Source organism: Saccopteryx bilineata, chromosome 1 (assembly GCF_036850765.1).
Source record: "Saccopteryx bilineata isolate mSacBil1 chromosome 1, mSacBil1_pri_phased_curated, whole genome shotgun sequence".
Lineage (NCBI taxonomy): Eukaryota > Metazoa > Chordata > Mammalia > Chiroptera > Emballonuridae > Saccopteryx > Saccopteryx bilineata.
Window position 1 is genome coordinate 3254485 of NC_089490.1, and position 11673 is coordinate 3266157.

Below are 11673 nucleotides of genomic sequence, written 5' to 3' on the forward strand. Positions count from 1 at the left end.
CTTGGCATTGTGCAGGGTCACTCAGTGCTGGACTAGTCTTCACACGGCTCCCGACTGAAGTCCCAGTGACAGGATCCCAGGATGGAGAAGTTTATGTCACTGTCTGAGATGCTTTTAGTGGCTAAATACATCCTCTTTCCTCCTTTCCTTTCCGTTCTGTGGGGATTTTGAGAAACAGGGACTACTCCAGTCTGGTTCTTCCTGAGTGGGTGGGTGGCAGAGGAATGAAGCCCCTTCCTTATGCTGTGACTCCGAGGCTCCTGCTGGGAAGAGCCTCAGGCCTGAGCTGGCTCTTACCCTCTGCCCCTGGGGGTGGGGGAGGGGACAGAAGACGCTCTGCCCTGTGAAGGAGGCCTGGGGACCCCGTTCTCATCAGGGGGACGCTCTCTCACCGCGATTATTCTTTCCATGGACTTGGAGGAACACGGATTCGCAACTAGACTGTTTTTTGTTCCTCCACAGGCTCCTGGTCTGACCCGAAACCGTGTGTGTGTTGCAACAAGGGTTTCTCTGTGTTTCTTCAGTCCCAGGGGGTGGTTCTGAGACAGACCCAGCTTCCCCGGAGGATCTTGGTACCAGGATTCACCCAGAACTACTTCTGTCCTCTTTCTCTTGTTCCCGCCCACAGTCCTCTCCTGGGTCCTTCATCCCAGCTCCCTTCCCTTTAACTCTAAGGACAAGGAAACTCAGTGTCCTCATCTGCTTCTCCTAAGACTGTACACCAAGACATCTCCGTGTCGCCTTTTGTTTCTGAGGATTTTGGTAAACGCTGGGACTCAATGAAGAAGCTCACTGTGGTTTATTCATAGGCAAGAAGGAAACAGGGGGTCTCCCAGCTACTGGGGAGGGGGCACCTTGGACAGGGACTCCTGTGAACCTGCCCTGTGTCACTGGGATGCCCCGTGGACATGTTCACTGCCTTCATCCAGGGAGCTCGGAGACGGTTGTTCTCGGTTATTCGAGGACAAGCGGACCGTGATTCTGGGCTGTCCAACCCGTATTCACACAGCACAGATTCAACGTGTAACTTATTAGGAGCATGCTGTTTCCATTACCATTTAGAAATCACATTCAGGTCAGAATTCAAAAAATTAGAAATGTCATATAATAAACATAAATCCTTTTCTTTTCATACAATAATAAGTAGTTCTAGACAGAAACTAAAAAGCTACACCTTTTTTTTGTTTTTGTTGGGATTTTTTTGTTGTTGTTTGTTTGTTTGGGGGTTTTTTTGGTATTGTTCTGAAGTGAGAAGCAGGGAAGCAGAGACAGACTCCCTCATGCGCCCAACCAGGATCCACAGGCATGCCCACCAGGGGGCGACGCTCTGCCATCTGGGCTGTTGCTCTGTTGCAACCAGAGCCATTCTAGCACCTGAGGCAGAGGCCACAGAGCCATCCTCAGTGCCCGGGGCCAACTTTGCTTCAATGGAGCCTTGGCTGCGGGAGGGGAAGAGAGAGACAAAGAGAAAGGCGAGGGGGAGCGGTGGAGAAGCAGGTGGGCACTTTTTCTGTGTTCCCTAGCCGGGAATTGAACCCAGAACTTTCACACTCTGGGCCAATTATCTACCACTGAGCCAACTGGCCAGGGCCTAAACAGCTAAACCTTTTTAATGCATCAACATGAAGAAGAGACAGACTTCTCCTCTAGGTCTGCAACCATCTGGCCGCCCAGCCCCCCGTCCTAGGGACACAGGGTGGGACAGGCATGCCTCTGGTTAGAAAGGCTCACAGCCACACACACAGTTCTCCTTCTCACAGGCGGCCCTGCTCCTACCGTCCACACTGATGGCGGGTGTTGTGTTCCGAGGCAAATTATTGTGAAGGTGAAGAGAGAGGACATTTTGGTCTAACTCTTTTTTGGCAAAGTATAGAGCAGCTCTTTTCAATCGGTGTGACACAGGAATTTTAAAAAGATGCAATTGCTGACTATTTTGTCAAGAGCACTGACCTCTTTTCCTCTAAACTGTCAAATAAAAAATGACAACAGCCAATGCAACAATAGCAATCTATCCAGTGTGAATGAATCAAAATCATACATATTATTTTTTGTCAGATTGGCAAAAACTATACTTTTTGGTGTACTGCAAAATTTTAGAAATAGTTTATGTGTGATATGAGATGAAAATGATTGAAAATTGTTGCATTAATTTTTTTTCAACTGTTGAACTAGCCTTGCACACCTGGGATAGATCCCACGTGGCTGTGATGGACAGTTCTCCGTATACACTGAGGGCTTGATGTGCTGATATTCTGTTGAGGATGTTTATGCCTGTGTTGATGACAGATATCAGTCTGTAGATTTCCTGTAATGTGTGTCTGGTGTTGGTATTAGGACAATGCTGCCCTCACAGAATAAACTGGGAGGTATTCCCCCTCCCATCTTCTGAAGGAGACTGAGGAGAATTGGTATAATTTCTCACCCGAATGTTTGGTGGAATTCACCAGTGAACCCACTGGGGCTTGGTGCTTTCTGTTTGAAATATTACTCATTAGAGATTCAATTTTTTTTCTTTCTTTCTTTTTTGACAGAGAAAGAGGGAGAGTCAGAGAGAAGAACAGGTAGGGATAAACAGACAAGAAGAGAGAGAGACAAGAAGCATCAATTCCTCATTGCAGCTCATTAGTTGTTCAATGACTGCTTTATCATATGTGCTTTGACCTGCGGGCTACAGCAGAGAGAGTGATTGCTTGCTCAAGCCAGCAACCTTTGTGCTCATGCCAGCGATCAGGGGGTCATGACTATGATTCCATGCTCAAACCAGCGACCTCGGAGTTTTGAAAGTGGGTCTTCCACGTCCCTCTCCAATGATCTGTCCACTGCACCACTCCCTACTCAGGCTGTGTTCAATTGCTTTCATAAATATGGTTCTATTGGGATTGTTCATTTCGCTTCACTTTTGCAAATTATTTTTGAGTGATGTTCAATTTACACAGGAGTTGTAAAGGTAGAAAACAGAGCTCCCGTGTGCCTGTCACTCAGCTTCCCTTAATGTTAACATGTAACAGAGTCGTGCTGAGACTAAGAAACTCAGCGATTTAACATTGAACACTACTGTCAGCTGAGCTACAGACTTTATTTGAATGTCACCACTTCTTCCACTAATGTTCTTTTTCTGTTCCGGGATCAAATCTGGGAACCTTAATGCATTAAGTTGTTGTGTCTCCTTAGTCTCCTCTGATCTGCTGAACTGTTTTCCCCATTTCCATGACCTTGAAAGATTTGAAGGATCCCGAGCAGATAATTAGCAGAATGTCTCTCACTGTAGGTTTGTTTGCTGTTTCTCATGATTAGGTTGGGATGTGGGTTTGGGGAGGAATTCCATAAGGAAAGTGTCTCCTCATCACATTGTATCAGAGGATCCGTGATATTAACATCACTTTCCCACATGATTACGGTGATTCCTACTGAGTTTCTCCCTGTAAATACAGTTGATCTTTGAACAACATGGGTGGTAGGGTCACCATTCACTCTGCTCAGTAGAAAATCTGTGTATAACTTTTGACTTGCCGAAAACTTAACCACTAGTAGACCTTACCAGTAACAGTTTGTTATATAGTATTATATACTATAATCTTACAATAACATAGTTAAAGTAAAAGAAATGTTGTTAAGCCAAAAGGCGGAGAAAATACACTTAAAACACTGTATGTATTTATTGAAATAACTCCGTAAGTGGACCAGCACAGCTCAAACCTAGGTTGTTCAACGGTCAGTTGTTGAGTTACAGTTAGTCATTTTTCACTTTCCATGGTCTATATTTTGGAAGCAGGTCACCAAGTCCAGCCCACATTCAAGGGGAGGAATTAAGCTCCACCTGCTGGAAGGGGATTCTCTTCATGTGGAACTTGGAAATCTAAGGAAGACTTCCCCCTGCTCCCTCACTGAAGTCGCAGTCACTCACAGGAGCATGCACTCATGGTCCCTGCTTTGTATGTGGGCTACACTCTCTCACCGTGTCACGTGTGCTCACACTGTCCCCGCTGTGCTCACAGCAGCTCTTTCAGGTTGGCCCGACGTCCCTTGACATGCTGCACATGTGGGGTACACCCCTCCCTGACATTACAGGATGTTCCAGGCTCATCTTGTATTTTTTCTTAGCCCTAAAATCAGCCATTTTTCTAAGGAGCCCTGGTTCCTTTTACTGTGGAATGGTGTTTAGAGAACAAGATCTGTCCATCACTGATGTGTCTCTGCCCCCAGGTTCCGTCCCCCTCAGTCCTGAGTCCACAGTCAGCAGGTTCCCTGCCTGCAGCCAGGACAGCCTGCTGTAGGCAGGTGGCGAGACTAATGCTCAGCCTCCCACAGTGTGACTGCCCACACCGTCCACTGCGGTCACCACAACCTGGAGAATCCTGGACTCAGGAGAGTGACGGCAGAGACACTGTGGACTTCCCACCTCCACTTCCCCATCTTTACTTCCTCCCTCCTCTCCTGGTCTTCCTCCACACAGTGATGACTCTGTCCCCAGCTCCAGGACTTCTAACCCAGGGCAGGAAGGGGAGACCTTGGGCCCAGTGATCCTGCAGAAGTCTGCCCGTGTGTGTCCACCTCTGTGCCCACTGCGGTTTTATCACCTGCCCCGTGCAGAGTCCTGGGTACGTGCAGAGGGCGATCCAGGAATGTCTTCCATCAGATTTCTGCATGGCTGTATCTCAAGTCTGCTCAGTTGTCACCTCAGTGGGACCCACTCTGACTACTTTATTTAAAAGTGGCACATTGGAGTTCTGGTCAAGATGGCAGAGTAAGTAGACACTGTGCTGGCCTCTTCTCATGACCACATTAAAATCACAGCCTAGTTACAGAACAATCAACTTGGAGAACCCTGTGAAGTCCGCCTGAGCAGGAGTCCTATAACTGAGGGCATAAAGAAGGAGCCATGTTGAGACAGGATGGAGGGTGGAGACAGGAAGTGGGCTGGCCCTGCACCCACATGTGGCGGTTGAGGATCAGGAGAGAGATCTCAGCTGCAGAGGTTCCCCCAGAAGAGTGAGGGGTCCCAGTCCCACACGAGGCTCCCCAGCCTGGAGCATCAGCACTAGGAAGAGGAGCCCCCTCAACACCTGGCTGTGAACATCAGGGATTCCACCTGACTGGTTGAGACAGAGGCAGCTGAGCCCCAGGCGTTCCTCTTAAAGGGCCAGCACAGACTCCCTTGGGCACTCACCCTAGGCTCCAAGGAAGGGATGGTGGATCAGGGGGTACCAGAGACATGCAGGAGGGACTGAGTTGTGTGGCTCTAGGATGAGGACTGGAGGGACAGCTGCCACTTTCCTGTGTTGAGTCACCCACCCCCCAGCCAAACATGACTCTGCATTACCCTGGTGGACACCACTCGACCCAGCCTGAGACCCTGCCTCATCCAACTCCTGTGCCACCTGAGGCTCTTTCAGGGACTGAGCCTTACAGGTAGGTGACAGGCAGCAGCTGTTCCTATCCCAATCCTGATACTGGGACAGCTGGCCTTGGTTCCCAGCATGGCCTCTCCCACACGCCTCCAGGCCCAGCACAGGGAGCTACCAACCACGGATCACTGTAGCTCCTCCCAGGTAGTGTTGGGCCTTGCCCTGCACTGCAGCCCCCCCCCTAAGAGGCCCTGGAAGCAACAAACCCAGTGACCGACTTCAGACACAACACAGTATCACTCTATTAGCTCTGCAAGCAGAACAAGCAAAGGGCAGTTTCAGCAGACACCAGGCTGCTGTGCTGAGTCTCACTTTATAAGGTCAGCCCACAGAAAGCAGCTCTTATGCTGAGGCTGTGGCCAGTACTCACAGAAAGTCAACCTGAGGGTCAAGCCCACCCACAGATGTGTCAACACCAATCAAGGCTCAACAACAGGGCACATGGAAGCCCTACCAGGGTCATTCGTGGAACACCCAGCTCAGGGGACCAGGCGACTGCACCACGGGGCCCTCAGGACACCTCCTACATCAGGCCACCCTGCCAGGACTGGGAGTCAGAGCAGATTCATCTAATATGTAAAAGCAAAGGCAGAGAGGCAGCTGAGATGAGGAGACAAAGAAACAGGAGCCAAATGAAGGAGCAAAATCAAAATGCAGAAACAGAACTGAACAGAATGGAGACCAGCGTCCACTAGAGGCGAGTCCACAGCACTGGTGTGAGGGGCTCACGGAGCTCAGTGAGGACTTCAACCAGAGAGGAGAAGGAGAGAAGGGACACAGGAACCACTTAGAGAATCCAGTCAAAGTGAAGAACACGGTAGATGGAATCAACAGCGGAACAGATGAAGCAGAAAACTGAATCAGCGATTTGGAAGACAAGGTACCAGAAAACACCCTCTCTGAACACACACACACACACACACACACTCACACACACACACTCACACACACACTCACACACACACTCACACACACACACACACACACACACATCTAAAGAATGAGGAGAGTTTAAGGGACCTCTGGGACAACATGGAGTGTAACAACATCCACATCATAGGGGAACCAGGAGAAGAAAGAAGGCATTGAAAACCTATATTAGGAAATGACTGAAAAGTTCCCTAACTTGAGGAAGGAAACAGACACATACAGAGATTTCCAAACAGGATGAGCCCAAGGAAGCAGACATCAAGACATGTCACAATTAAAATGGCAAAGGTGACACACAAAGAACCATTTTTTAAATTTTTATTTAGAAAATGAAATGTGCCTGACCCAGTGGTGGCGCAGTGGATAGAGCGTCGAACTGGGATGCGGAGGACCCAGGTTCGAGACCTCAAGGTCATCAGCTTGAGCATCGGTCATCAGGTTTGAGTAAAAAAAAGCTCACTAGCTTGGACCCAAGGTCCTTGGCTTGAGCAAGGGGTTACTGGGTCTGCTGTAGCCCCACAGTCAAGGCACATATGAGAGAGCAATCAATGAACAACTGATGGTGTCGCAATGAAAAACATATGAGAGAGCAATCAATGAACAACTAAAAGTGCCACAACAAAAAACTGATGATTGATGCTTCTCATCTCTCCCCGTTCCTGTCTGTCCCTATCTATCCCGCTTTCTGACTCTCTCTCTGTCTCTGTAAAAAAAAAAAAAAAAGAAAGAAATCAAATGTAACGGGTTCACATTGATCAATAAGAGAACATAGGTTTCAGGTAAAATTTCCTATGGTATTTGAACTGTTGATTATGTTGTGTATCCATCACCCAGAGTCAGATCATTTTCCATTACTGAGTATTTGTTCCTCTTTAGTCTCCTCCCTCCACCCACTCCCCACCTCCTTCTTCCCCTGGACACCACTTCACTTTTCTCTATCTCCATGAGGCTCCGTTTCCTATCACACCTGTGTGTGAAATCACCCATTTCTTAGCTTTTTCTGACTCCCTTATTTCACTCAGTGTAATATGCTCAGGGACCAGCCATGTTGTCCTAAATGGCAATGTGTCATCATTTCTCATGGCTGAGTGGTGTTCCAGTGTATATATGGACCACATCTTCTTTATCCAGTCCTCTCTCAAGGACACTTTGGTTGTTCTATGTCTTGGCCACTGTGAATAATGCTGTGATGAACATGGCGGTGCGTGTGTCTTCACGTACCAATTTTTTTAGTTTTTCTGGGTAGACACCCAGTAGAGGGATCGCTGGGTCATATGTTCAACTTTTAATTTCCTGAGGAACCACCATCCTTTCTTCCATAGTGGCTGTACCAGTCTACACTCCCACAAGCAGGAAGTGAGGGTTCCTTCTTCTCCACAGCCTCTCCAACACGTGTTGTTACCTGTCTTGTTGACAACAGCCTATCTAAGAAGTGTGAGGTGGTATCTCATTGTAGTTTTGATTTGCATTTCTCTCATAACTAGTGAAGATGAGCATCTTTTCATATATCTGTTGGCCTGACAGAGGACGGGTCCCCTTTGTGTTCAAGGCCCTGTTCTGTGCTGGGAGCAGAGGGTGAACTCAGGGACCCCTAATGAGCAGCAGAAAGGGGAGCTGGTCCTTTGTCCTCAGCGCTGTGACCACACGAGGAAGCCCCGCGTGGCTCCGGGTCAGTTACTGCTCACTGGGAGGGTCTGGGCCGCAGTGGGTCAGGGGCAGCTGACCTGAGGCTGGGCCTCCCTGGGGGTGAAGAGGCTACCGGGCGTCCTGGGCTCCGCAGGTGTCAGGGTCAGGGACGGGCAGGGACTGAGGGGGAGCAGCGCTCCGGGGCCCTGCGCCGTCTCCGAGGTGCCCCCCTGCCCACTGCGACCCCGCTCTCCAGCCCCGTGATGAGGACACGACTCCCGGGAAACTGGAAAGAAATGTTTCTTCTGCTCTCTGTTTACAGCGCTCCTTCTCGCTGTGCAACAGTAACAGCACTTGTGTGAGATTCTCTCAGGAAGGACACACGGAAAACGGTCACGCGCTCATCCCTGGCGGGACACCTGGGAGCCCGGGGCTGCGCAGGGAGGGACACGTCCCGTTTCAACTCCTGGAAAGTCTGCAGTGACCTTTGCAAAATGTGTTACATTTGTAACACCCTTTTCGGTCCGGGCCCAGGGGACACAGCGGTGGCCGTGTGAGGGGCCCGGACCCCAGTCCCCGGTGTTCCTGCCCCACAGGCGCCCAGGGTGCTCACACCTCAGAGCCCGCGCTCTGTCCCTGGGCTGAGGACCTGTCACCAGGCAGCACCTCCCTCCCTGACCGTCTCCCCAGGTCCTCCTGAGGGTCCCACCCTGCCCTGCCCGGGACACATGTGCTTTTGTTCACACCCAGGTCACTAGCACACTTTACACTGTATCTATTTGTTTACTGTCTGTCCCTTCCTGAGACCGTAAGCTCTGTGAGGACAGGGACAGGGATGTGATGTCCACAGCTGCATTTCCACTGCCCTGAAATGTCCCGTTGTTGTTGTGTTCAGTGAATGAGTGAGTGAGTGCACTCAGACTGCCACACTCACGGCTGCACACCGACACACCGAGTGTGCAACCCTGGCACATTCGCACATAAACACACACACAGACATGCACACACACACAGCAACACACTCAAACACATGGACATGCTGTCACACATACAAACATGCTCACACGTACACACTCACACACAGAGACACACACAGACACACTGACATCCTCACGCAGATGCTTAAAGCCTAATTTTCGTCCAACAGCAAGTTGTGAATGTTTCCCATGTTATTATGCATCATTATTTAAAAATTTTCTCAAGTTACTATGATATATTTCAAACATACCTAAAGTTTATAAAAACTTCATTGAATCACTTTAATATTTTGAAATCAGATTTAATCACCTTAACTTTTTTCTGTTTTCTTTACATAATATGTCGCTATAATTTTTGTTAAAATATTTCAAAGTAACCTGCTAACATCATGAACTTTACCCCTAAACATTTCAATATTCATCTCTTCAAAAATAACATTTTCCTTCAAATAATGTTATTGTTACACTGAAGAAAATAGCTGTAATTTCCTAATACTATAAAGTGTCAAAGTCACACAGGTCCTCTGTGTCATCCCCGCAGAGCCTCTCACGTGGAGAAGAGGAGCGCTCAGGGCCTTGTGCCGTCTCTGAGTGTCCACCCCTCCCGGCCACCCCTCTCTCTGTCCCCTTGATGGTAACACCAGGGAAAACTGAGAAGTAGAAACATTTCTTTCACTTCCTATTTCTCAGTTTTTTTAAACTTGGATTTTGAAATGAAATCATCTCTTATTTGGGAACAACATCTCAATGTCTACATAACCGTCCACAGTGTGGACATGCACAAGGGGGCAGCAGGCTAAAAGCACAGCCCCCTGGGCCTTCTGTCTTCTCATCAGGACAGAAGGGGCCCTTGTGTCAGGGTCACACCTGGTGCCCCAGAAGTCACACCTCCAACAGCAGGTGTCACACTGAGACCTGCTGTGGGCACAGTCCCCTCCCTCAGGGTTAGGAGTGAACTCCTGCACATCCTCTAAGACCCTCCTCTCCACCAACACTCCACCCCACAATCAGGGGGTCAAGAAAGTGTCCACACACTGGAACTAACACTGACCACCCCAAACCTCCTCATCCCCATCGACAGAGCCCAAGTGAGAGCCCCAGACCCCTGCCCCTCCCACCTCCCTCTCTCACACTCACCACCATCTGCCCTGAATCCACCAGAACTAACATTGTTCTCTCCTTTCCCCTGTCTGTCTCAGTCACCCCTGGTCCCCCAAACATCCTGCACGCTCATCTCCACAGGCTCTGTGCACCCCTACTCTGTCTCCCCTCACACCCCCTCCCCAGCTCCTGAAACCTTCCCACTGTGTCCCCCGGAGGTCTCAGCCCAGGATCAGCCAAATCCACACAGTCCTCCCAGGGTGTTCCTGCACCTGCAGCTCTGACAGGGACCTGGGTCTCCCTGAGGACACGGCTCCCTCTGAAGTCCTGCCATGGGGGTGTCTCCCCTCCCACAGACCTGGTGCCCTGGGCCTGGAGGTGGGTGGGTCCTTCTCCTCAACTGCTTTGACTTTTCCCCTCTCTCCTCCCCAACATCCCCTAATCCATCATCAGATCAGAGCCCCCACTCCCTTCATTGTAGGTAATCTCTGGGGACCTCCAGGCCATTTCCCCATTTCTTTAGCTCCTGGCTCACTGTCACCCTCCCAAGAGTGCGAATGCCTTGCTCATAGTGATTTCTACATAATCAGATGTGATAGGATGAACACTTGTCCCCAAAGGTGTCCAGTCCGAATCCTTGGAGACTGTGCACCGGTTTTCTTAATATGGAAAGAGACTTGGTGATGTAATGAAGGTTAAGGACCTTAGGACAGGGAGACCATCCTGGATCACCTGGCTGGGCCCAATCACGTCACATACACCTAAAAGCAGAGAGGTTTCTCTGGCTGGAGTCAGAGATGCTGCAGGAGAGATGAGGGTGAGGGGAGGCAGAGAGGTCCCACGTGGGGGAAGGATTGTGTGTGCTGTGGGGGCCACGTTCCAGGACTGAAGACATCCTCTAGGAGCTCAGGGTGGCTCCAGCTGACGCCCAGCAAGGAAAGAGGGACTCAGTCCCACATCTGCAAGAATCTTAGATCAGACAACACAGTGAACGAGCTTGGCAGTGGATTCCTCCAGAGCCCCAGTGAGGGGCAGAGACATGCTGAGCCCTTGTTCCTAGTCCATTGAGGACATATAAAAGGTGTAACCTGCACAACCATGAGATAATAAAGGGCTATTCTTTAAAGCCACTCAGTTTGTGGTCACTTTACAGCAGGGACAGAACACACACAGCAGAGGATGCTCAGTCCCTGGCTCCTCACTTCCCTGAGCTCCTCTCCTCCATGACCTTCTGCTCTGCTCTTCCTGGGCCCCCTCCCTTGTCATCCCCTAGACTTGTCATTGCCAATAACCCAGCCCTCCCACAGTCTCCACGCCATGCTTCCCACGCTCTGCCCTCCATCTCCCTACTCACCCCGCAGGGCGGCCTAAGCTCTGGAAACACTGGTGCGATTATTTGATCACATGTGTAATGTAATATCAGCAAACCATTTATCACAAATGTGCCTGTTTCCCAGGCCCGAGACCACCCTGTGCTACATCACCTCCCACAATCCTTTGTGCCCACTGGGATCCCAGGTTATTATCCTACCATCTAGTCACCGTCCCTCACCCCTCAATGTCCTCTCCTCCCTCCTCACTCATCTTCAATTCCATGAGACAGCATTTCAATCCCTCCCTTGATCTCCCTTGCC

The 11673-nt window shown here is 49.8% G+C and overlaps 1 protein-coding gene across 5 annotated transcripts in view; it reads left to right on the forward strand.

Annotated features, from left to right (window-relative positions):
- LOC136321089 (saoe class I histocompatibility antigen, A alpha chain-like) overlaps nt 1-11673 on the forward strand; it is a 40032-nt gene that overhangs the window by 18705 nt on the left and 9654 nt on the right. The gene's annotated exons all lie outside the window — the stretch shown is intronic.